General features: G+C 48.3%; 1 protein-coding gene across 1 annotated transcript in view; it reads left to right on the forward strand.

Annotated features, from left to right (window-relative positions):
- Positions 1-13,993: 13,993 nt before the first annotated feature.
- Positions 13,994-22,678, forward strand: part of has2 (hyaluronan synthase 2) — a 34,946-nt gene continuing 26,261 nt past the window's right edge. The window contains exon 1 of the mRNA XM_078217163.1: positions 13,994-14,604. The gene's annotated coding sequence lies outside the window, so the exon portion shown is untranslated. The remainder of the gene's footprint in view (positions 14,605-22,678) is intronic.

Here is a 22,678-nt window from a genome sequence, read left to right on the forward strand (position 1 = left end):
TCCCTCAGTACTGACCCTCTGACAGTGCAGCACTCCCTCAGTACTGACCCTCTGACAATGCTGCACTCCCTCAGTACTGACCCTCTGACAGTGCAGCACTCCCGAAGTACTGACCCCCTGACAGTGTGGCACTCCCTCGGCACTGACCCTCTGACAGTGCAGCACTCCTTCAGTACTGACCCTCTGACAGTGCGGCACTCCCTCAGTACTGACCCTCTGACAGTGCGGCACTCCCTCAGTACTGACCCTCTGACAGTGCGGCACTCCCTCAGTACTGACCCTCTGACAGTGCGGTGCTCCCTCAGTACTGACCCTCTGACAGTGCGGCACTCACACAGTTCTGCATTCGGAATGTCAGCTTCAGTTCCGTGCTGAAGTCCCGGAGTGGGGCTGGAACCAACAAGCTTTTAGGAGTGACGATGAAATTGGTTGGAGGGAACCCTGAGTGCAACCAGCTGTAGGTTAAAAGTGGCTGTTTGAGTGAGTTCAAATTCATACAGTGCAGAAGGAGGCCATTCAGCCCATCAAGCCTGCTCCAACAACAATCCCACTCAGGCCCTATCCCAGTATCCCCACTTATTTACCCTAACTAATCCCCCTGACACTAAGCAGCAATTTAGCATGGACAATCCACCAAACATGCACATCGCTGGAGTGTGGGAGGAAACTGGAGCACCCGGAGGAAACCCACGCAGACACGGGGAGAACGTGCAAACTCCACACAGACAGCGACCCGAAGCCGGAATTGAACCCGGGTCCCTGGCGCTGTGAGGCAGCGGTGCTAACCACTGTGCCACCGTGCCGCCCACATTACTGGAGACTGATTGATGGACCGAGGGAGTCAATGCCTTCAGGAGACAAAGGGAGTTGGATATAATTGGCCAGCAAAACAAGAAGAAACCGGAAGAGTTGCTGGTGCAGAAACTGGAACTCAAGTCACAATCGGTTTTCCGAGTCAGGAGCTGATTCCTTGGGAACGCGATGCTGAATGACATTCCCCTCCCTAACCTGTTGAGAGGTGAGAGGAGTGAAGGGTTTCTCATGGGGGTGTTGAATGCAAGTAATAAAGGCCCAAAACTACAAAGAAAACATTGACGGGAATGTCTGAAGAAGGAGGATGGTAATAAAAGACCTCAGAGTATGAAGCTGTCACAGCTTGGCTGAAAGTTAGTCAGGAGTCAAATGCACTCAATTCCAACTCTCCAATCTGCGAGACTTCTTACTTTTAAATTGCATTAAACTTTTCTTACATCCTGTGCCTAGGCTTACATTAACACTGCAATGAAATTACTGTGAAAATCCCCTAATCGCTCCGGCGCCTGTTCGGATACACTGACTGAGAATTTAGCATCTAACCCGCACATCTTTGGACTGTGGGAGGAAACCGGAGCACCCGGAGGAAACCCACGCAGACACAGGGAGAACGTGCAAACTCCACACAGACAGTGGCCCAAGCTGGGAATCGAAGCTGGGTCCCTGGCGCTGTGAGGAAGCAGTGCTAACCACTGTGCTACCGTGCCGCCCATATCTATGATGCAGTGAAATGAATCGGCAGACACCATACTGTACACTTATAGGACTCTTGTTTCCGTGGGCAGTTAGTCAATCATGGCTTTATTTGTTATTTTGATTTAACTCAATCACTTCTTTGGGACAGAGAACATGTTAACATCAATGATGTTTGGCTTAATGTTAAATTACACTTCAAACCCAACTCTGTGCTTACTTTGGACGGTTTTGTTACTTTAGGCAGTGGATTACATTAACGCAGTTCTACTTTTTAAAATTTTATTTTGGCCAACTCCCCCTCTCGCCGCTTGTTTCAGAATCATACTTCAATACAAAATAAAGGCAGATTTTGGCCAGCTTTACCTCAACACAGGTTTGGTCTTGAGGAGACTTTGTTATATCGTCATTTATAATTAATGCTCACCAGGTGCATTAGCTTCTAGATCAAAGAACAGGACTGAGCTGGTGGGAAAAAAATTACTGCCTCAGATTTCAGCGACAAAGCAATGGCACTCACCACACAACCTGCAGAAAGTTCGCAATATCTGTGACATGGGTTTCCCTCTTCCCCACATTTGTTTGAACCTGGCACCAGGCCAAGGGGATCTCCAGGTTTTGATTTGATTTGATTTATTATTGTTACATGTATTAGGGTACAATGAAAAGTATTGGGGGCGATTCTCCCAAAAGTGCTGAATTGGTGGGAAAACTGTTCGAGATCATGACTGTTTTCTCAGTTCAACTACAGACCGGAATCTCCATGTTCTGTGCACTGCAGAGGTTGCAACCGTGAATATCATAAAAACCCAGCCGGGGGGGTGGGAGGAGGGGGGGGGGGGGGGGGGGGGGTGGGAGGAGGGGGTGGGGGGGGGTGGGGACCTATTCACGTCGGACTTTGACAGTTCTGGAACTCAGCCCATGCGCAGTGGCCCCGATCTGTCAGTCTCCCCATTTGCTGGCCAGCCCGGGACCCATGCAGTGCTGCCCCTCCGCGCCCCCCCCCCCCCCACCCCCCACCATGGCCCGATCGCGGCCCCCACAGCAATTCCCAGGCCAACCCTGACACCCTCACCCTGGAGCGCCCCGATGCCCAGGCCCCAACCCCCCGCAGTGGTGATTCCCCCACCCCACTCACCCTTGCAGACCGCCCCCCTCCCCCCCTGCTGACTGCCCACCCCCCCCTGGATCAGACCCTCCCCCCGGGAGGCAGAGCACCACCCCCAGGCCGCCCCGATCGCTGGCCTCCCTCCACCCCAGACCGATCCCCATGCAGAATGGCGGCAGGACCTCCCAACCCCACCAATCGCCCCTCGGCCCCGCCTGCAATAGGCCCCACCCCCTTGGCACTGCCCAATGCCCGATGGGCAGTGCCAAGCCGGCCCCTGGGCATGGACAGTTTTCCCCTTGGGCAGTGCCAGGGAGCACAGGCTGGCACCGCCAGGGTGCCCATGCCCAGGGGGCACCCTCCCCCGCCGCCTGACCCTGGGGTCTCCCGCTAGTTCTCCGAACATGGGGAGCTACTCTAAACCCCGCCGGAATGAAGTACCCCTGGCGGGGTGGGAGATGCTATCAGGGCCGGCACGGAACGGATAATCACATTGAAATGATATTTAAATTCAATTTAAAACATATTCAAATTACTTACCTCACTTCCTGCCGGACGCCTGCGCACTCCATGGCACCATTTTCATCCGGTTGGGAGCTGCCCGTGGGTCGTAAATACTTGCAAAATGGCCGACACGCGCATCTCCCAACCCGACCTGCCAGAAACGTCGCGGGTCGCAATGGGAAAATCGGGTGCATTGTTCCTTGCGCGCTATACAGACAAAGCACAGCGTTCATGCAGTACATAGGGGAGGAGGAAAGGAGAAGGTATAAAATGTAGTGTTACAGTCATAGCTAGGGTGTAGAGAAAGATCAACCTAATGCGAGGTAGGTCCATTCAAAAGTCTGATGGCAGCAGGGAAGAAGCTGTTTTTGAGTCGGTTGGTACGTGTCCTCAGACTTTTGTATCTTTTCCCTGACGGAAGAAGGTGGAAGAGAGAATGTCCGGGGTGTGTGGGGTCCTTAATTATGCTGGCTGCTTTTCCGAGGCAAGGGGAAGTGTAGACAGAGTCAATGGATGGGAGGCTGGTTTGTGTGATGGATTGGGCTACATTCCCGACCTTTTGTAGTTCCTTGCGGTCTTGGGCAGAGCAGGAGCCATACCAAGCTGTGATACAACCAGAAAGAATGCTTTCTATGGTGCATCTGTAAAAGTTGGTGAGAGTTGTAGCTGACATGCCAAATTTGTGCAGCAACAGTGATGGCATCAAGCACAGTAAACAGCCAATCACACTGAAGTATTCCCACCGATAGCTAATCAGGATGTTAGCGAGGGATAGACTGGCGATGGATTGGTGGGAAACTATCTGAGCTTGTGAAGGATGTGTGAAGATTGGCTGTAAAAACACTGCTGAGATGCTGCAGCAACTTTGAAGAAAGGAACAGCTTAACATTTCAGAAACAGTCCAATGGAAGGCCATCAACCTGAAACACTGGGGAATTCTCTGGCCGTTCACACCAGTGGGATTCTCCGGTCATGCCAGCAGCGCACCCTCACCCGCGGGTTCCCTGGGGCGACATCAATGGGAAATTAGCGGGGATTCGTGGGCTAAATATGTGGGGTTACGGGGATTGCACCTAGGTGGGATTGCTGGCAGTGCAGGCTCAATGGGCCGAATGGCCTCCTTTTGAACGATAGGGATTCTATGATTCTAAGAAATCCCATTGACAGTGGGAGGACCAGAGACTCCCACTGCCAGCGAACAGCACGCCACCTCCTACTGCCCAGTAACACGCTAAAGCTTTTAGAGTTTTTTTATTAGTCACAAGTAGGTTTACATTAACACTGCAATGAAGTTACTGTGAAAATCCCCTAGTCACCACACTCTGGCCCCTGTTCGGGTACACTGAGGGAGAATTTAGCACGGCCAATGCACCTAACACGTCTTTCAGACTGTGGGGGGAAACCGGAGCACCCGGAGGAAACCCATGCAGACACGGGGAGAACATGCAGACTCCACACAGACAGTAACCCAAGCCGGGAATCGAACCCGGGCTCTTGGCGTTGTAAGGCAGCAGTGCTAACCACTGTGTCACCACGCCGCCCAATTAATCACAACTCCCCTGACCGGGAATCAAACCCGAGCCGCGGCGGTGAAAGTGTCGAATCCTAACCACCAACCAGGGAGCACACGGCTGGGAAGCTGGAGAATTCCCCACATTAACTCTGTTTCCGTCTGCCCCGAAATTCCACTTGATCTGCTGAGTATTTCCAGCTTTTCCCGTTTTAGTTAGATCTCCAGCTTACAATAGCCTCGTTACCCCTGGAAGCTGAACTTTCGCCAAAACTCACCATCGGGCAAGGAACTGGATTCCCACATTGCAAAAGCGACTACTCTTCAAAAGTAGTTTGTCGGTTGGCTGGGATCCGCTGGGAGGTTGTGAATGGTGTGAATGTAAATTCAAGACCTTTTGTTTCTCGAGATGGTGCGGGGAGTGGGGGCAGAGTGGGGGTGGGGGGGTTGGGGGGGGAAGACCTGAGCTGCAGTGGGGAGCCAACATCTTCAGGAGAGGAGCAGGAAGTGGGTGAAGGAAGCAGCAAGATGAAAGAAAAGGATGTTTGCATTGTTGGAGTAGAGCTGCTGATGGAATACCCATCCTCCCCAATGAGTCAGGGCTTTGAGACTGGGTGGGAGTAACGGGAAAAGAAACCTTTGCAGCATAGATCCAGCACACCAAGGGGAATGACGTTTGGTTAACAAAATCAGCCCAGCCTCATCCTTCCAAAAGAATCTATTCCCGCACCATCGCTGTGACAGTCTGATTGATAATTGCAGACTTGGCTCTACCCAAAGCCCATTGCAGTTATTAATCATACTTCCAGATGAACGAGTGTTTCCCGCATCAGTTCCCAACTTGCCTCTTACAATTGGGGCGGCACGGTAGCACAGTGGTTAGCACTGCTGCTTCACAGCTCCAGGGTCCCGGGTTCGATGCTCGGGTCACTGTCTGTGTGGAGTTTGCACATTCTCCTCGTGTCTGTGTGGGTTTCCTCCGGGTGCTCCGGTTTCCTCCCACAGTCCAAAGATGTGCGGGTTAGGTTGATTGGCCAGGTTAAAAATTGCCCCTTAGAGTCCTGGGATTTTTTAGGTTAGAGGGATTAGCGGGTAAATATGTGGGGGTAGGGCCTGGGTGGGATTGTGGTCGGTGCAGACTCGATGGGCCGAATGGCCTCCTTCTGCACTGTAGGGTTTCTATGATTCTATGAATTCCTCCATTTAGGAGTCGGTTATCTTATCATAGAATCCTTACAGTGCTGAAGGAGGCCATTCAGCCTATTTGTACCGACCACAATCCCACCCAGGCCCTATTCCCGTAACCCCACACACTTACCCTGCTAATCCCCCTGACACTAAGGAGTAATTTAGCATGGCTAATCCACCTAACCCGCACATCTTTGGAATGTGTGAGGAAACCGGAGCACCCGGAAGAAACCCACGCAGACACGGGGAGAATGTGCAAACTCCACACAGACAGCGACCTGAGGCCGGAATTGAACCCGGATCCCTGGCGCTGTGAGATGGCAGTGCTAACCACTGTGCCACTGTGCCGCCATCTTGAAACACTCCATTGGATTATCTTTCGATTTCACATAAGAGCCTGGGTTTTGCATGTCTGTTTTTTGTGGCAAATTGCCAATGTCCAACATAGAATCCCAGAATGATCGAGTCATAGGTAAAAGAAAATTACTGGGATGCTGGAATCTGAAACCAAAAGATAAAATGCTGGAAAATCTCAGCAGGTCTGGCAGCATCTGTAAGGAGAGAAAAGAGCTGACGTTTCGGGTCCAGATGACCCTTTGTCAAAGCTTTGTCATCCGGACTCAAAACGTCAGCTCTTTTCTCTCCTTACAGGTGCTGCCAGACCTGCTGAGATTTTCCAGCATTTTCTCTTTTGGTTTCAGATTCCAGCATCCACAGTAAATTTGCTTTTATCAACTTAATGCGAGGTAGGTCCATTGAAAAGTCTGACAGCAGCAGGGAAGAAGCTGTTCTTGAGTCGGTTGGTACATGACCTCATGCATCTTTTTCCCGATGGAAGAAGGTGGAAGAGAGAATGTCCGGGGTGCGTGGAGTCCTTGATTATGCTGGCTGCTTTTCCGAGGCAGCGGGAAGTGTAGACAGAGTCAATGGATGGGAGGCTGGTTTGCGTGATGGATTGGGTTACATTCACGACCCTTTGTAGTTTCTTGCGGTCTTGGGCAGAGCAGGAGCCATACCAAGCTGTGATACAACCAGAAAGAATGCTTTCTATGGTGCATCTGTAAAAGTTGGTGAGAATCGTAGCTGACATGCCAAATTTCCTTGGTCTTCTGAGAAAGCAGAGGCATTGGTGGGCTTTCTTAACTATAGTGTCGGCATGGGGACCAGGACAGGTTGTTGGTGATCTGGACACCTAAAAACTTGAAGCTGTCGACCCTTTCTACTTTGTCCCCGTTGATGTAGACAGGGGCATGTTCTCCTTTACGCCTCCTGAAGATCACAGACCGGTTACATTCTGTTAGAAAGCTATGTCCCCCGAAAACAGTGGTCAAATCAGAAAAGAAAGATTTGCATTGCTATGACACCTTTCACAATCTTAGGTGCCTTACAATTACCGATGAGCGTTTGAAGAATAGTCACTGTAGTTAAATAGGAAACAGTCATCGATTTACAACACTGCACACCCTGACAAACAGCAATGTGATAATGGTCAGATTATTTGTCCGAGGCAGAAATAACTTCTCAGGATATCGGGTAGATCACCCGACTTTTCTTTGAATGGTATCACAGGATCTTTTCATAGAATCATAGAATCCCTAGACTGTAGAAGCAGGCCATTCAGCCCATAGAGTCTGTATCGGCTCTCCGACAGAGCAACCCACCCAGTTTCTATCCCTTTAACGCCATATATTCACCCTGTTAATCCCCTTAACCTACACATCTTTGGACACTAAGGGGCAATTTAGCATGGCCAATCCACCTAACCTGCACATCTTGGGACACTAAGAGGCAATTTCCCATGGCCAATCCACCTAACCTACACATCTATGGACACTAAGGGCAATTTAGCATGGCCAATCCACTAACCTACACATCTATGGACACTAAGGGCAATTTAGCATAGCCAATCCACCTAATCTGCACATCTTTGGAAACTAAGGGCAATTTAGCATGACCAATCCACCTAACCTACAAATCTTGGGACACTAAGGGCAATTTAGCATAGCCAATCCACCTAATCTGCACATCTTTGGAAACTAAGGGCAATTTAGCATGACCAATCCACCTAACCTGCACATCTTTGGAAACTAAGGGCAATTTAGCATGACCAATCCACCTAACCTGCATATCTTTGGACTGTGGGAGGAAACGGGAGCATCCAAAGGAAACACAGACATGGAGGGAATGTGAAAATTCCACACATAAATCACCCAAGGCCGTAATTGAATCCGGGTCCCTGTTGCTGTGAGGCAGCAGTGCTGACTACTGTGCCATCATGTCGCCAGTTAACTGACACCTCACCTGGGAGTCTGCACATGTGACAGTGCAGCACTCTTTCAATATTGCTCTGGAGTGTCAGCCTAGATAAGTTGCTCAGATTCAGGCATGAGGACTAGGAAGCTGTGAGCACTTGTCCCAGAGGTAATAGTCCATGGAGTCACATCTCAGGAGTCAATAAGTGGCTTTGGGCAGAGCCATGGTGGAGTGTGATGGCGCTCACTAATGCTTGTGGATGAAATTATGATGAGGCATTCTAAGATTGCTGATCCCTTCAGAGGAGAATAAGGAACTGGGGAACTCAAACGTTCCATCACCATGACAGCAATAACACACAATTCACCCTTTCCCAAAGAACTGTGTTCTCAAAAGCAGTGTTGCCCACTTTAAATGTCCACTTTAGAAGCTCCGGCCAAATGTAACTTTCCCCCACATTTAAACGCACGAAGGAAGTGCCTCGAATTATAGAATGACAAAGAAGGTTACAGTACAAAAGGTGGCCATTCGGCCCATTGAGGCCATGTCAGCTTCCTGCTAGAGCAATTTAACCAGCCGCACTCCACCCTTTCCCCAGAGCCTTGCAATTTTTTCCCTTCAGTTATTCATCCCAATTCGATTTGAAAGCTGCGGTTGAATCAGATTCCAGCACACTCGCAGGCAGAACATTCCGAAGCCAAAGCACCCACTGAATAAAATACTTTTTTCTTCATGTTACTTTTGGTTGATTTACCAATCACCTCAAATGTGTCTTATCTGGTTCTCAATCCCTCTGCCAAGGGCTTTTGAATGAAGTCACGAAGATTCACTGTCTGAGCAGCAATTTATGAATTTTTTTTTATTAGTGTCACAAGTAGGCTTACATTAACACTGCAATGAAGTTACTGTGAAAATCCCCCACTCCGGTGCCTGTTCGGGTACACTGAGGGAGAATTTAGCATGGCCAATGCGCCTAACCAGCACGTCTTCTGGACTGTGGGAGGAAGCTGGAGCACCCGGAGGAAACCCATGCAGACACGGGGAGAACATGCAGACTTTGCACGTACAGTGACCCAAGCCGGGAATCGAACCCGGGTCCCTGGCGCTGTGAGGCAGCAGTGCTAAGCACTGTGCCACCGTGCCGCCTATATTCCCCACCCCGTGCCCCGCCTTTCAATGTGGTAAACTAGCTAAGCAGGATTCCATGCAACTGTGTGTGTGTCTGTGTGTGTGTTTGAAAGAAAAGGCTAGTGCATGCCAGACACTCTTTAAAGACAGAGGCATCCCAGTGCCCAGCCAGCAGTGGGAGAGCTACCAAACACTGCTCCAATTATACAAGAAGCATCCTTTGAAAAAATGGTTAGCGCACTCCAGGAAACACTGTTAAATGTTTGGCACTTCCTTTTCACTATTAAACCCTAAACTATTACTTCTGTTGTGAGAAGAACTTTCCCCTTGAACCAGAGCCACTTCTGAACAAGTTATATTCGGTATTTGTGAGCATTTGCCGAGATTCCGGGAAACAAGAATCCGGCAGCATTTCTCCAAAACACTGAACAATATCTGAGAATTCCACCGACATTATAAACTGCGTCAGCAAATAAATGTGATCCGCAGTTATTATAGCCAATGCACTTTGAAAGGCTTGTACATTTTACAAAAGACATATTTTACATTGTAAAATTGGCTTTAATTTATTTAGAAATGTCTGAGCTCCAGCAGAATAAATGCCTTGTGAGCCTCGTCGCTGATATAGTTTAAACTCCAAGTGGATTACTTTTAAAACTTTAACGTCTTTGTTGGATTTAGGCAAAGCATTCTTGTGAAATATGACTTTGAAAATTCCGATCAGATGTTAGCAACACATGGACTGTCACAAGGAGCCATGAGTTTTGCCAGAATTATGTCCTCAGTGTGTCTATTCTGAGGGATTGGGAAGGAAATACGCACCTCCTAGTGAGGGGTGGCATGGTGGTTAGCACTGCCGCCTCACAGCGCCAGGGACACAGCTTAGATTCCCGGCTTGGGTGGCTGTCTGTGTGGAGTTTGCACGTTCCCCTTGTGTCTGCATGGATTTCTGTAATACCACGGAGGTGAAAGTCCCATCACAAAGATACTTTATTTACACCATACATCTGTACACAGCCAGCTCTCCAGTTGCTCCCTGCTGAATTCAGGCTGGGAGTCTGACACACCTGCTTTAAATAGGGAGCATGAGGCTCCCTGACTTGACCATCATTTAAGACTCATCAGGCAGTTCATACTCTGGCAAGCCAACCTCATTAGTCTGGCTGAAGTCATCACAGTTTCCTCCGGGTGCTCTAATTTCCTCCCACACCCCAAAGATGATAGAATCATAGAATACTACAGTACAGAAGGAAGCCGTTCGGCCCATCGAGACTGCGCCGACCACAATCCCACCCAGACCCTATCCCCATTACCCCATTTATTTACCCTAGCTAGTCTTCCTGACACTAACGGGCAATTTTGCATGGCCAATGCACCTAACCTGCTCATCTTTGGACTGTGAAAGGAAACCGGAGCACCCGGAGGAAACCTACGCATACATGGGGAAAATGTACAAACTCTGCACAGTCACCCAAGCTGGGAATCGAACCCGAGTCCCTGGTGCTGTGAGGAAGCAGTGCTAACCACTGTGCCACTGTACCGCCCCAAATATGTGTAGGTTAGGTGGATTGGTCATGTTAAATTGCCCCTCAGTGTCTCAAGATGTGTAGGTTAGGAAGGGGGGAATTAACAGGGTAAGTATGGGGGTTTAAGGGAATAGGGCCTGGGTAAAATGCTCTTTCGAAAAGTCAGTGGAGACTTGAAGTGACCTCCTTCTGCACTGTAGAGATTCGATGATTCTATGAATCCTGATAGCTTTATCCAACCCGTAGCTCTCAGAGAGAGGAATCGCAAACCTCTGTCCCCTCACATTTAACCCCAGGACACCTGCTACCATGCCCTGGTTAATGCACTCCATAACGGTACAAGAGGTGTGTAGTAGGGGGGAAAAGCAAGTTTCCATTGGTTGGCAGAATCTAGAACTTGGACACAAAACAGTTGCTAATAAATCCAAAAGGGAGTAATTTCATTACCCAGAGAATGGGGAGACTTTGGCACTCATTGTCACTCACTATGGTCATAATGAATAGCATTGATACATTAAGGGGAATCTGGACAAACAATAGTGGAAGAATGGGAGGATATCCTGATAGACCAAGATGAAAAGGGTGGGAGGAGGCTTGTTTGTGAAGCATACATACCAGCACAGACTAATTGGGCTGAATGGCCTGTTTCTGTAGCTATAAAATTCTATTCAATTTTATCAGAGCTTTCAAACAAGCACCAAGACCTAGCTTGGGGTTGGTGGTGAGAAAGGCCTTCTCCATCAGATCATTCCCACACGCCCGGAGTTTCACCCCATGGCACATTCCAAAGCCCAGGACTACATGCTGAAGGACACACTAAAGCTTGGGACAGCGGCCACAGATACACAATAAAGGAAGATCGCTGTCTAACACCTTTCAACCACAGTGAACTGAGGGGGAATTGTACAGAACTCCCTCAGGCTGTGTGACTCACATTGAATATATATGGTCAATATTACATAGAATCATAGCATCCCTACAGTGCAGAAGGAGGCCATTCGTCCCATCAGGTATGCACCAGCCTACTTTTTTATATTTTACCCGGGCCCTATCCTCGTAACCCCACATATTTATCCCACTAATCCACCTAACCTACACATCTTTGGAGACGAAGGGGCAACTTAACATGACCAATCCACCTAACCTCCGCATCTTTGGACATTAAGGGGCAATTTAGCATGGTCAATCCCCCTAACCTGCACATCTTTGATCACTAAGGGGCAATTTAGCATGACCAATTCACCTAACCTACACATCTCTGGATACTAAGGGGCAAATTAGTATGGCTAATCCACCTAACCTGCACATCTTTGGACACTAAAGGGCAATTTAGCGTGGCTAATCCACCTAACCCACAAATATTTGGAGTGTGGGAGGAAACCGGAGCACCCGGAGGAAACCCACGCAGACATGGGGAGAACTTACAAACTCCGCACAACAGTGGCCGGAATTTAACGGGTCCCTGGCGCTGTGAGGCAGCAGTGCTAACCACTGTGCCACCTGTAAATATAATGCATCACTATTACATTGAAGCATCTCAGAGAGAAACTTGATCAATGTAGATAACTTTTAAATACCTTTGTAACATTTGTAATGGCCATTTTGAAATGTCTGCAATGTTTCTCTGACTGTATTGAAGCAGCTCAGAGTGTTAGATGGGGCGAGATTTTCCAGCCGCGCTCACCCCGAGACCAGAAAATCCCGCCCGAGGTTAATAGAACTTTGCATCTTCTGTGTCCTGTTCGCTACGATTCCCATGGCGGGCGGGACGAGAAAATTCCACCTGTGATGCATGTAAAACTAGCCTCCCATCATTGATTCTGTCTACACTTCCCGCTACCTCGGGGAAAAGCAGCCAGCATAATCAAGGACCCCACGCACCCCACTCTCTCTTCCACCTTCTTCCATCAGGAAAAGGATACAAAAGTCTGAGGACACGTACCAACCGACTCAAGAACATCTTCTTCCCTGCTGCCTTCAGACTTTTGAATGGACCTACCTCGCATTAAGTTGGTCTTTCTCTACACCCTAGCTATGACTGGAACACTACATTCTGCACTCTCTCGTTTCCTTCTCTATGAACGATATGCTTTGTCTGTATAGCGTGCAAGAAACAATACTTTTCACTGTATCCCAATACATGTGACAATAAATCAAATCAAATTGAGAACTTGAATATTATTGCACTCTGTGTGGTGGCCACTTTGAAATGTTTGTCATCTTCTTTCAGATATTTTACCAACAAAGTATATTTTTGGAGAAACGAAATTTTGATTCATTCACCTCGGGACTGGCATTAAAGTGTTAATTCGATTCTCCACTTTCTGCTGGGGAGGGGTTTCTTACACTGTGTTTCCTATCTTGGGCTCAGTGGCCGCCAGCGGCGCCCTCTGTTGATCATTACAGAGGCAATGTTACAGGGCAGACTGAAAATCCTTTAGTGAATGATTCTGCGGGACCCCCTCATTCTAAATTAATTCCCATTGTCTTTTTACAGAGTCCCGTTCTCTTAATCACACCCAGAGCAGCCAATAGACAACTTAATTATATAAAATAAAAACTAGCAAAACGATAGGAGCCTTTGCATGAGTAGTGAGAAATCTTTGCCCGGCTATGGGGAGAGAGTGAGGGGAATGGGATTTAATTAGGACAGCTCTTTGGAGGGGCTAGTACGTGCACATGAAGGGTCTCCTTCCCTCCTGAAAGATTCAATACATGTCTTATGTATGTGTGTGAGTGTGTGAGAGAGAGGTATACAGTCAAATCCACACAGCCAGGAACCTCAGCAAAGGATGGGAAAGAACAGAGAGGCCATTCAGCCCCTCTTGTATAGACCAGCTCTTTGGAAGAGCCTCACAAGTACTTTAAATAAAACGCTAGTGGGTTAGACATTTGGGTCCAGGAATCAGATGTTCCAGTTTCTTTCCAGTCCCAAGATGTTATGTTAACCAGGGGAGAGATGGAGTGGTGATATGTAATGGCTCCAGTGTGTGTGTGAGAGTGCTGAATGAATGTCTGCAGGGTATGTCAAGATTTGGGGGCTACTTTTCTCTGTAAGTGAATTAGCCCAGTTAGCTTTCCAGGGAGCTCTGATTTGCCTATCTGAACCAAGTGGGCGGGTTTAGACATCCTACCGTTACACACCACCCCCCCCACCCCCCCCCCCCCACCACCACCACCCTCCTCCTCCCCTCAAACCCCATCGATTCATTATCAAGAGAAAAAAAAGGTTAGGCTTGTTATAAAAGTCCGCGACACTTCCTCTGGGCTGCACTTAGAAGAGTTAGAAAAAATCAGCACAGGAGTAGCAGAAACGACCCAAAAAAAAGGTTTGGCGTGTGTGAGGGTTAGTGTAAGGGGAACTTGCAGTAACTTCGACCTGGGGGCTGCTTTTAATCCTGTACGTGTAGGAATTTAAAATAGTGATTATTATTATTTTTTGCGAGTGAAACATCTCTTTTTTAAAAAAAATATTTAATTATTTATTCGTGATCAGAGAGGTGTTGTGGAATTACTTCTAACTCTGCAGTAACAGCTGGGGAAAGTTTTTTTTTAACTGCTATTGGAACTGAAGATTTGACTTGAAGAGTTATTTTTTAACGGGTGTGCAGTTATTTTGTGTGTGTGTGTTTTTGGATCTGGCTACTTCATTTCTACACAAACTCCGGGGTCGGTTTTGAAATCTGTAGAGGAGTTTTTTTCTCTCTCTCTCTGATGCAAGTACACCACATCATGAAAGCACTGACTTTAAACTCCTGAAGACTTGAAGCTTGAGAGAGATCAGACTGTAGACCACACACACACGGGGTCCAACTGAACCTAAGATACAGCAGAAAAGGAGCGGGGCAACTCCAATCTCCCAGATCAAAGGGCGTTACAAGGTAAGTCAAAACCTTTTTCTTTATTAACACGTTACACCAGATGAATTCGCCTTAAAACTTTTAATTGCAAACAGAGGGGGGGGAGAAAGTTCATTGTAAAAATTGTAATTCCCAGTTACGAGTTAGAAAGATCCGGATCCAGATAAATAAAGAATTACAGGGATCTTGTGAAACCTCGGTTCAAGTGAAGATTTTGGATTAACTTACGGGCAGACGGTGAGCTGTTTAAGTTTACAGAGTCTGTTCTCTCACAAGGGGATCTCGGTGCTAACTCTTCCTCCCGCTCCCCCCCCCCCCCCCCAAATAAAGATTCTGAGACATAAAGTGGGCAAAATGTATATCTTAGGTGAGAAATAAAGCAAGAACGGGTTTGAACCCAGCGCCCTGGTCCAAGTGTGCTGTTTAAACATGCCAGATCTGGAGGAGGGGGGGGGGGGGGGGTAATATGGGGTTGGGGAGGTCACATTGCATAGGTACAGCATTGCCCTGCTGGGGGAAACTCAAATAATGATTTTACCCCCTCCCCCTTTATCAAACCGGGTATTTAACTTGTTGATGCTTTAATATGAAATAAAGCAGACATTTCAAACACCAAAATGTTACACTCAGAATGTTTGATAAAGGTAACCTTTTGATTGAGACTTAATTGAGATTTTTTGTGGGGGTGAGGGAGGAGAGGGGCGGGGGTTCAGAAATATTTTAATGATAAAATGCATGTTGCATTTGGAAAGTTGCTGCCTGGTTGAGGGTGGGGAGAGAGGGGTTGAAACAGAAAGCAGTGTTGGGGAAGCAGAGGGGCAGTGTTGGTTACTCCAGGGCTATATCAGCTCTCCCTCCCACACTGTCGCTCAGACTGGAACCTCGTGGCTGCAGCCCGGGGAAACACCCCCCACTCCTCCCCCCCTCCCCCTTTATGTCACAGCCCCTGCCCACGTCACGCCCAGCGATCCGATTGGCTGGAGAGGGGTTTCCCCTGGGGATTCGGAGCTCCCCGGGAATGACGCGCGTTGATGGAGGGCACTTTGTGGAATGACTTCGCCCTGTGAGCAGCTTCACAAAAGAACATGGGTGCAAAATATTCTGATGCATTGCTGCAAAGCGCCAAATAATGACTCAACACTCTCAGACTCTAGATAGAATGCTCATCCCACCCCATCTGTGTAGTTTAAAAGTCACTGGTAACTTGGAAATTATATTATCTAGAATCATAGAAACACTACAGTGCGGAAAGAGGCCATTCGGCCCATCAAGTCTGTACTGACAACAATCCCACCCAGGTCCAATCCCTGTAAACCTCTGCATTTGCTCCACTAATCCCCCTGACACTAAGGGGCAATTTAGCATGGCCAATCGACCTAACCCGCACATCTTGGGACTGGAAAGAAACTGGAACATCCAGAGGAAACCCACGCAGACACTGGGAGAATGCGCAAACTCCACAGAAGCAGTGACCCAAGCCAGGAATCGAACCCGGGTCCCCTGGTGCTGTGAGGCACCGTAAAGTTAAAGTTTATTTATTGGTCACAAGTAAGGCTTACATTAACACTGCAATGAAGTTACTGTGAAATTCACCTAGTCACCACAGTCCGGCACCTGTTTGGGTCAATGCACCTAACCTGCACATCTTTGCAGTGTGGGAGGAAACCGGAGCACCCGGAGGAAACCCACGCAGACACAGAGAGAAAACTCCTCCACCCACACAGTGACCCAAACCGAGAATCGAACCCAGGTCCCTGGTGCTGTGAGGCACTGTTACTGCTAACTTGTAAATTATATTATGTAGACTTTTAAACATTACTGCTAACTTTGAGCTGATACTGTCTGCAGTGATCAAGGCTCACTCACATCCCCCTGACCAGGAGCTGCTGTTAAAACTAAAACTTTCCACTGGTCCCAACTTGTCAATCCCGCCCCCTCATGCATCCACCAGCATCTGGGGCTGGCCAGTGTCAAAATAAAATTAGTTTTTTGTTGGCTTTTTTTCAAAGGAGCCACAAAGAAAGTCCTGTCTCCCGGGGGGTAAGGATTGAGCAGTCCTGTTCACTTAGACTTTGATGCAACTGTGCCGCTCTCTGTCTCTCTCTCATACACACACACACACTCCTGAAGTAAGCATGAAACGTGCTCTGTTCCCTTCCCAGTGGGAGTTTTGTTGGGAATATTCTGTGCCTATCTGGAGTCTTGCCTGGAGGTGTCTGCTAGCTTGCTAGAGATTTAAATGTGATTCTGGCTGGCAGGAAAAGGCTGAGAGGCCACACTCCAGTATGGCCGGTATAGGAATAATCTGGGGATCCATTGAGTGTAATGTGCAGAAAGCCAATTGCGTCTGTCAACTTTCAGACAGGAAATGATATTTCCAGTGAGCTGAATATTATGGGTCAATTATAGATTGCAGTGAAGAATCAAGATGAAAGTTGGTCAAGAATTCTCTGGAAAATACACGAGCTTGTGTGGGGGGCGGGGGGGGGGGGGGGGGGGGGGGTGGTGGCACAGTGGTTAGCATTGCTGCCTCACAACGCCAGAGACCTGGGTTCAATTCTGGCCTTGGGTCACTGTCTATGTGGAGTCTGCATGTTCTCCCCGTGTCTGCGTGGGTTTCCTTTGGGTGCTCTGGTTTCCTCCCACAGTCCAAAGCTGTGCGGGTTAAGTGGATTGGCCATGCTAAATTACCCCTTAGTGGCGGGAGGGGACTAGCTAGGGTAAATGCATGGGGTTATGGGGAATAGGGCATGGGTGGGATTGTGGTTGGTGCAGACTTGATGGGCTGAATCCTTCTGCACTCTAGATTTCTATGATTTCTATAAGCAGCCAGTGTCTCCCCACATGCTGGGGACCCCTCCCCACATCCCACCCTCTCCCTTCATCCTCCCACATTAGTAATTGTCACCAGAGATTCTTTTGCAATCTCCACAACTGAAGGTATTCTTCAGTCACTTGGATTTCCAGCCGGCTCCTTGCCCGGAAGTGAAATTATGCGGGATCTGTAAATCTGGGGATTGTTTTAGCAAGGAGGGTACAGTGTCCTGATTGTTGGATACGGCTGCTCGGTTAGTTCAGTGAATCCATTCCAGATGTGACCCTGAACTCCCCATCTGCGGGGTGGGACTCTCACTGGAATCAGGATCATTGCCCAGCAGATGGACGTCATTAGTGTTGAGACTGGGTTTGAATGTTATTAAAAACGAGCTTCCCCTGATTGAGTGGGAGAGAGAGAGGAGTGATAACGTACAGTGAGCACATGCAGTGGAACAGCTAGCCCAGGGCTTGTCTGCTTTCATTTCCAGTCGCACAGAGTTCTCCTGTTGCTGAGCCCCCCACATCCATGTCAAGAAAGCAGTAAGACTCCTGGAATCCCACGAGACCATCATTCAACCCAGAGAGGCACAAGCTTCAGTTAGTGCACCCTTAGAGAAATTTCCATAGAATCCCTACAGGCCATTTGGCCCATTGAGTCTGCACCAACTCTCCCAAAAAGCATTCCACCCAGGCCCTCCCCTATCCCTGTAACCCACATGCATTTAGCATGGCCAATCCTCCAAACCTGCACATCTTTGGACATTAAAGGGCAATTTACCATGTCCAATCCTCCTAACCTGCACATCTTTGGACACTAAGGGGCCATTTACCATGGCCATGGAGGAAACTGGAGCATCCGGAAGAAACCCATACAGACACGGGGAGAACCATAGAACTTCTACAGTGCAGAGGAGGCCATTCAGCCTATCGAATCTGCACCAACAACAATTCCACCCTATCCCGTAGCCCAGTGTTTTGCCCTGCTAATCCCACTGATATTGAGGTGCAATTTAGCATGGCCAATCGACCTAACCCACACACCTTTGGACTGTGGGAGGAAACCGGAGCACCCGGAGAAAACCCACGCAGACACAGGGAGAACCTGCAGATTCTGCACAGACAGCGACCCAAACCGGGAATCGAACCCGGGTCCCTGGTGCTGTGAGGCAGCAGTGCTAACCACTGTGCCAACCGTGCCGCCAAATATTATTTCTAGCACTTTAATATATTTGTAGCGTCTATATAGCACTATTCACATCCCAAAGTGTTTGTAATGTGGGCAATGCAGCAGCCAATTCACACATAGCAAGCTCCCAAAAACGGCAATGTGTGATAATGAGCAGAGAATCCGTTTTTAATGATGTTGGTTGAGGGATAAGTTTGACCAGGACACCTGGCGAGAACTCCCCTGTCCTTCAAAATAGTGCCATGGAATCTTTGTCCTCCTGAAACGGCACCTCCCACAGTGACGTCCCCACCTGAGAGGGCACCTCCCACAGTGACGCCCCCACCTGAGAGGGCACCTCCCACAGTGACGCCCCCACCTGAGAGGGCACCTCCCACAGTGACGCCCCCACCTGAGAGGGCACCTCCCACAGTGACCACTGCCACTGCCTGTGTTCGAAATCGCTCTGAGCTCTGATCACCTTGTGCTCTCTGACCTACACTGGCTCCCATTTTGGCAACACCTCAAACCTAAAATTTTCAGCCTTGTTTTCAAAGTGCTCGATGATCGTATCTCTCTCCATCTCTGGAATCTTTTCCAGCCTCACAATCCTCCAAGATCTCTGCACGTGTCCTGTACTGACCTCTTGTCATTCATTCATTCTGCCTTCAGCTGCCTGGGCCCTAAGCTCTGCAAATCCCTCCCTGCATTCTCTTTAAGATGCTTCTTAACAAATTACCTCTTTGATCAAATCTCTCCTTCTGTGGTTGCGTCAAATTCTGTTTGGCAACACTCTAGTACAGGGCCTTGGGATATAGAATCCCTAGAGTGTAGAAGGAGGCCATTTGGCCCATCGAGCCTATACTGACAACAATCCCACCCAGGCCCTATCCCCGTAACTCCACATATTTACCGTGCTAATCCCACTGACAATATGAGGCAATTTAGCACGGCCAATCAAACGAACCTGCACATCTTTGGACTGTGGGAGGAAACTGGAGCACCCGGAGGAAACCCACGCAGACACGGGGAGAATGTGTAAACTCCACACAGACAGTGACCCGAGGCCGGAATTGAACCCGCGTTTCTGGCAGCAGTGCTAACTACTATGCCATCTTGCTATGTTTACAGTGCTGTATTAATTAAATTTGTTATCATAATTTATAAATCTGTGTGTCATTGCTTTATACTCTGGACACCACTGGGCAAGACCATAAGACATAGGAGCGAGCAGAAGTAGGCCATTCGGCCCATCGGCACTGCTCTGCCATTCAATGAGATCATGACTGATCTGATGTGATAATCTTCAACTCCACTTTCCCGCCTTCTCCCTGCACATTTCCACATTTAACCTGGCTGCTGTTTCACAGAGAGTGTCCCTTTAAAGGATATTGTTATAGGAACCTTTGTGTTTGGCTGTGGCAAATTTTGTTTCACATGTGATAGCAGACACCTCCAAGTACTGAGCATGTCACTTTAATAACATCTTTATTATCCATTTGTTCATTAATAACAAAGAGTTTGGTGATGTATAAATCTGAATTACCCATCAGATTGGAAATCGAAACTGAACACAATCTGTATTTAGCACATGGAAAATAAAATGAAATGGCACTCACCAACCTTCATACTGTCATTCAGTATCTGTGTCTTGCTGACTTACCGGTCATGGGGGTAGCACGGTGGCACAATGGTTAGCACTGCTGCCTCACAGCGCCAGGGACACAGGTTCGATTCCGGCCTCGGGCAACTGTCTGTGTGGATTCTGCACTTTCTCCCCATGTCTGCGTGGGTTTCCTCCGGGTGCTCCGGTTTCCTCCCACACTTCAAAGATATGCGGGTTAGGGTGATTGACCATGCTAAATTTAGGGTCACAATTTAGGAGAATTAACAGGGTAAATGTGGGGGTTACGGGAATAGGGCCAGGGTGGGATTGTGGTCGTTACAGACTCAATGGGCTGAATGGCCTCATTCTGTACGGTAGGGATTCTGTGATTCATCTGCGAACAGCTTCATGCAAAACTATACAAGTATTAGGAAAGGTACAAGGTATACTTACCCTTCAACAATCATTGTATTACACTCTGAAAAATTAAATCCCTTGCTCTAAATGTAATTCCTGGAGTTCCATACACCCTTTTTCATCTTTCCCAAAGACACTTGCTTCCTGGAGGGATGTGGTTTGCCAGCTGTACCGGCTCATTTTTTCATCTGTTGATGGGATGTGGGCGTCACTGGCTGGCCCAGCATTTATTACCCATCCCTGAGGGCATTTTAAGAGTCAACCACATTGCTGTGGGTCTGGAGTCACATGTAGGCCAGGTAAGGACGGCAGGTTTCCTTCCCTAAAGAACATTAGTGAACCAGATGGGTTTTTCCGACAATGGTCATCAGTAGATTCTTAATTCCAGATTTTTATTGAATTCAAATTCCACCATCTGCCTGGCGGGATTCGAACCCGGGTCCCCGGAGCATTACCCTGGGTCTCTGGATTACCAGTCCAGCGACAATACCACTACACCACTGCCTCCCCCTCGAGACGTTTACCAGGGTTGATGCTGCCTGAAGAGTCTAGAACAAAGTGGACACAGTCTCAGGATAAAGGCTGGACCAATCAGGACTGAGATGAGGAGAAACATCTTCACTCAGAGAGTTGTGAATCTTTGGAATTCTCCATGCCAGAGATCTGTGGGCGTTCAGTCACTTACTCAAGTTCAACAACCTTGGGTCACTAAAGGAGTTAAGGGAAATGGGCATGGTGGAGTTGGATAGAAGATTGGCCATGATTGCATTCAATGTTTTAAGTTTATTTATTAGTAGACTTACATTAACACTGCAATGAAGTTACTGTGAAAATCCCCTAATCGCAACACCCCGGCGCCTGTTCAAGTACACTGAGGGTGAATTTACCATGGCCAATGCACCTAATCAGCACATCTTTCTGACTGTGGGAGGCATCTGAAGGAAACCCACGCAGACATGGGGGAGAACATGTAGACAATGACCCAAGCCGGGAATCGAACCTGGATCCCTTGCGCTGTGAGGCAGCAGTGCTAACCATTGTGCCACCGTCTTGCTCATGTAGAATAGGTTTGAAGGGCTGAATTGCTTACATCAGCTCCTATTTCATGGCACAGTGGTTGGCACTGCTGCCTCGCAGCGCCAGGAACCTGGGTTCCATTCCAACCTTGGGTGACTGACTGTCATAGTCTCCCCATGTCGGCGTGGGTTTGTCTGGGTGCTCTGGTTTTCTCTGACAATCTAAACATGTGCAAGTTAGGTGGATTAGCTGTGCTAAATTGCCCTTTAGTGTCCCAAGTTGTGTAGGTTAGAGAGATTAGCAGGGTAAATATATGGGGTTATGGGGATAGATAGGCCCTGGAAATAAGATGTTCTGTCAGAGAATTGGTACAGAGTTGATGGGCTGAATAGCCTCCCTCAGCACTGTAGAGATTCTATGATCTTAGACCTTACTCAAGTCTACATATTTGATGTATGAGCTTAGATAGTAAATATTATCAGGGTGTTCAACCATGGAATGACCCATCCTGTCCTTGTGTGACCTACCCCACTACTAATGAGGGGGGTGTGGGATGGAGGGGGCAGTTAGGGTGGCGGGATCATTTCATAATAATCAAAACTGGGGAAATGATGTGATTCCCCCTCTCTCGGATCCAGAATGCTGCTGACTTGTCTCTCTCGATCAACTGAATCAAATCAGCATTGACAACAAATTGGAGCCTTTCTGATCCACACGGTCCTGGCTCCTGATCGGAATCCTTAAGGAGCTTGGGATGTGGTTTATTCATTGTATCTGTCGGGTATTTTGCTGAATCCAAAATTGGGGCCATGAATGAGATAGTCACTAATAAAGCCAGGCAGGAATTCAGGAGTAACTTCTTCACGCAGAGTTATTGGCCGGAGTTTTACTGTTTTGCCCACCACGGGAATCGGAGCGGGCGAGGGGCGGACCATGGGAAGGTCCGTTAACCTCGGGCGGGATTTTACGATTTTGAGACGAGACGCCCATAGAGCCGTAGAGATATACAGCATGAGAATAGGCCCTTCAGCCCAACCCGCCAATGCCAACCAGGTGTCCTAAACTGAACTAGT

Source organism: Mustelus asterias, chromosome 7 (assembly GCF_964213995.1).
Source record: "Mustelus asterias chromosome 7, sMusAst1.hap1.1, whole genome shotgun sequence".
Taxonomy (NCBI): Eukaryota; Metazoa; Chordata; class Chondrichthyes; order Carcharhiniformes; family Triakidae; genus Mustelus; species Mustelus asterias.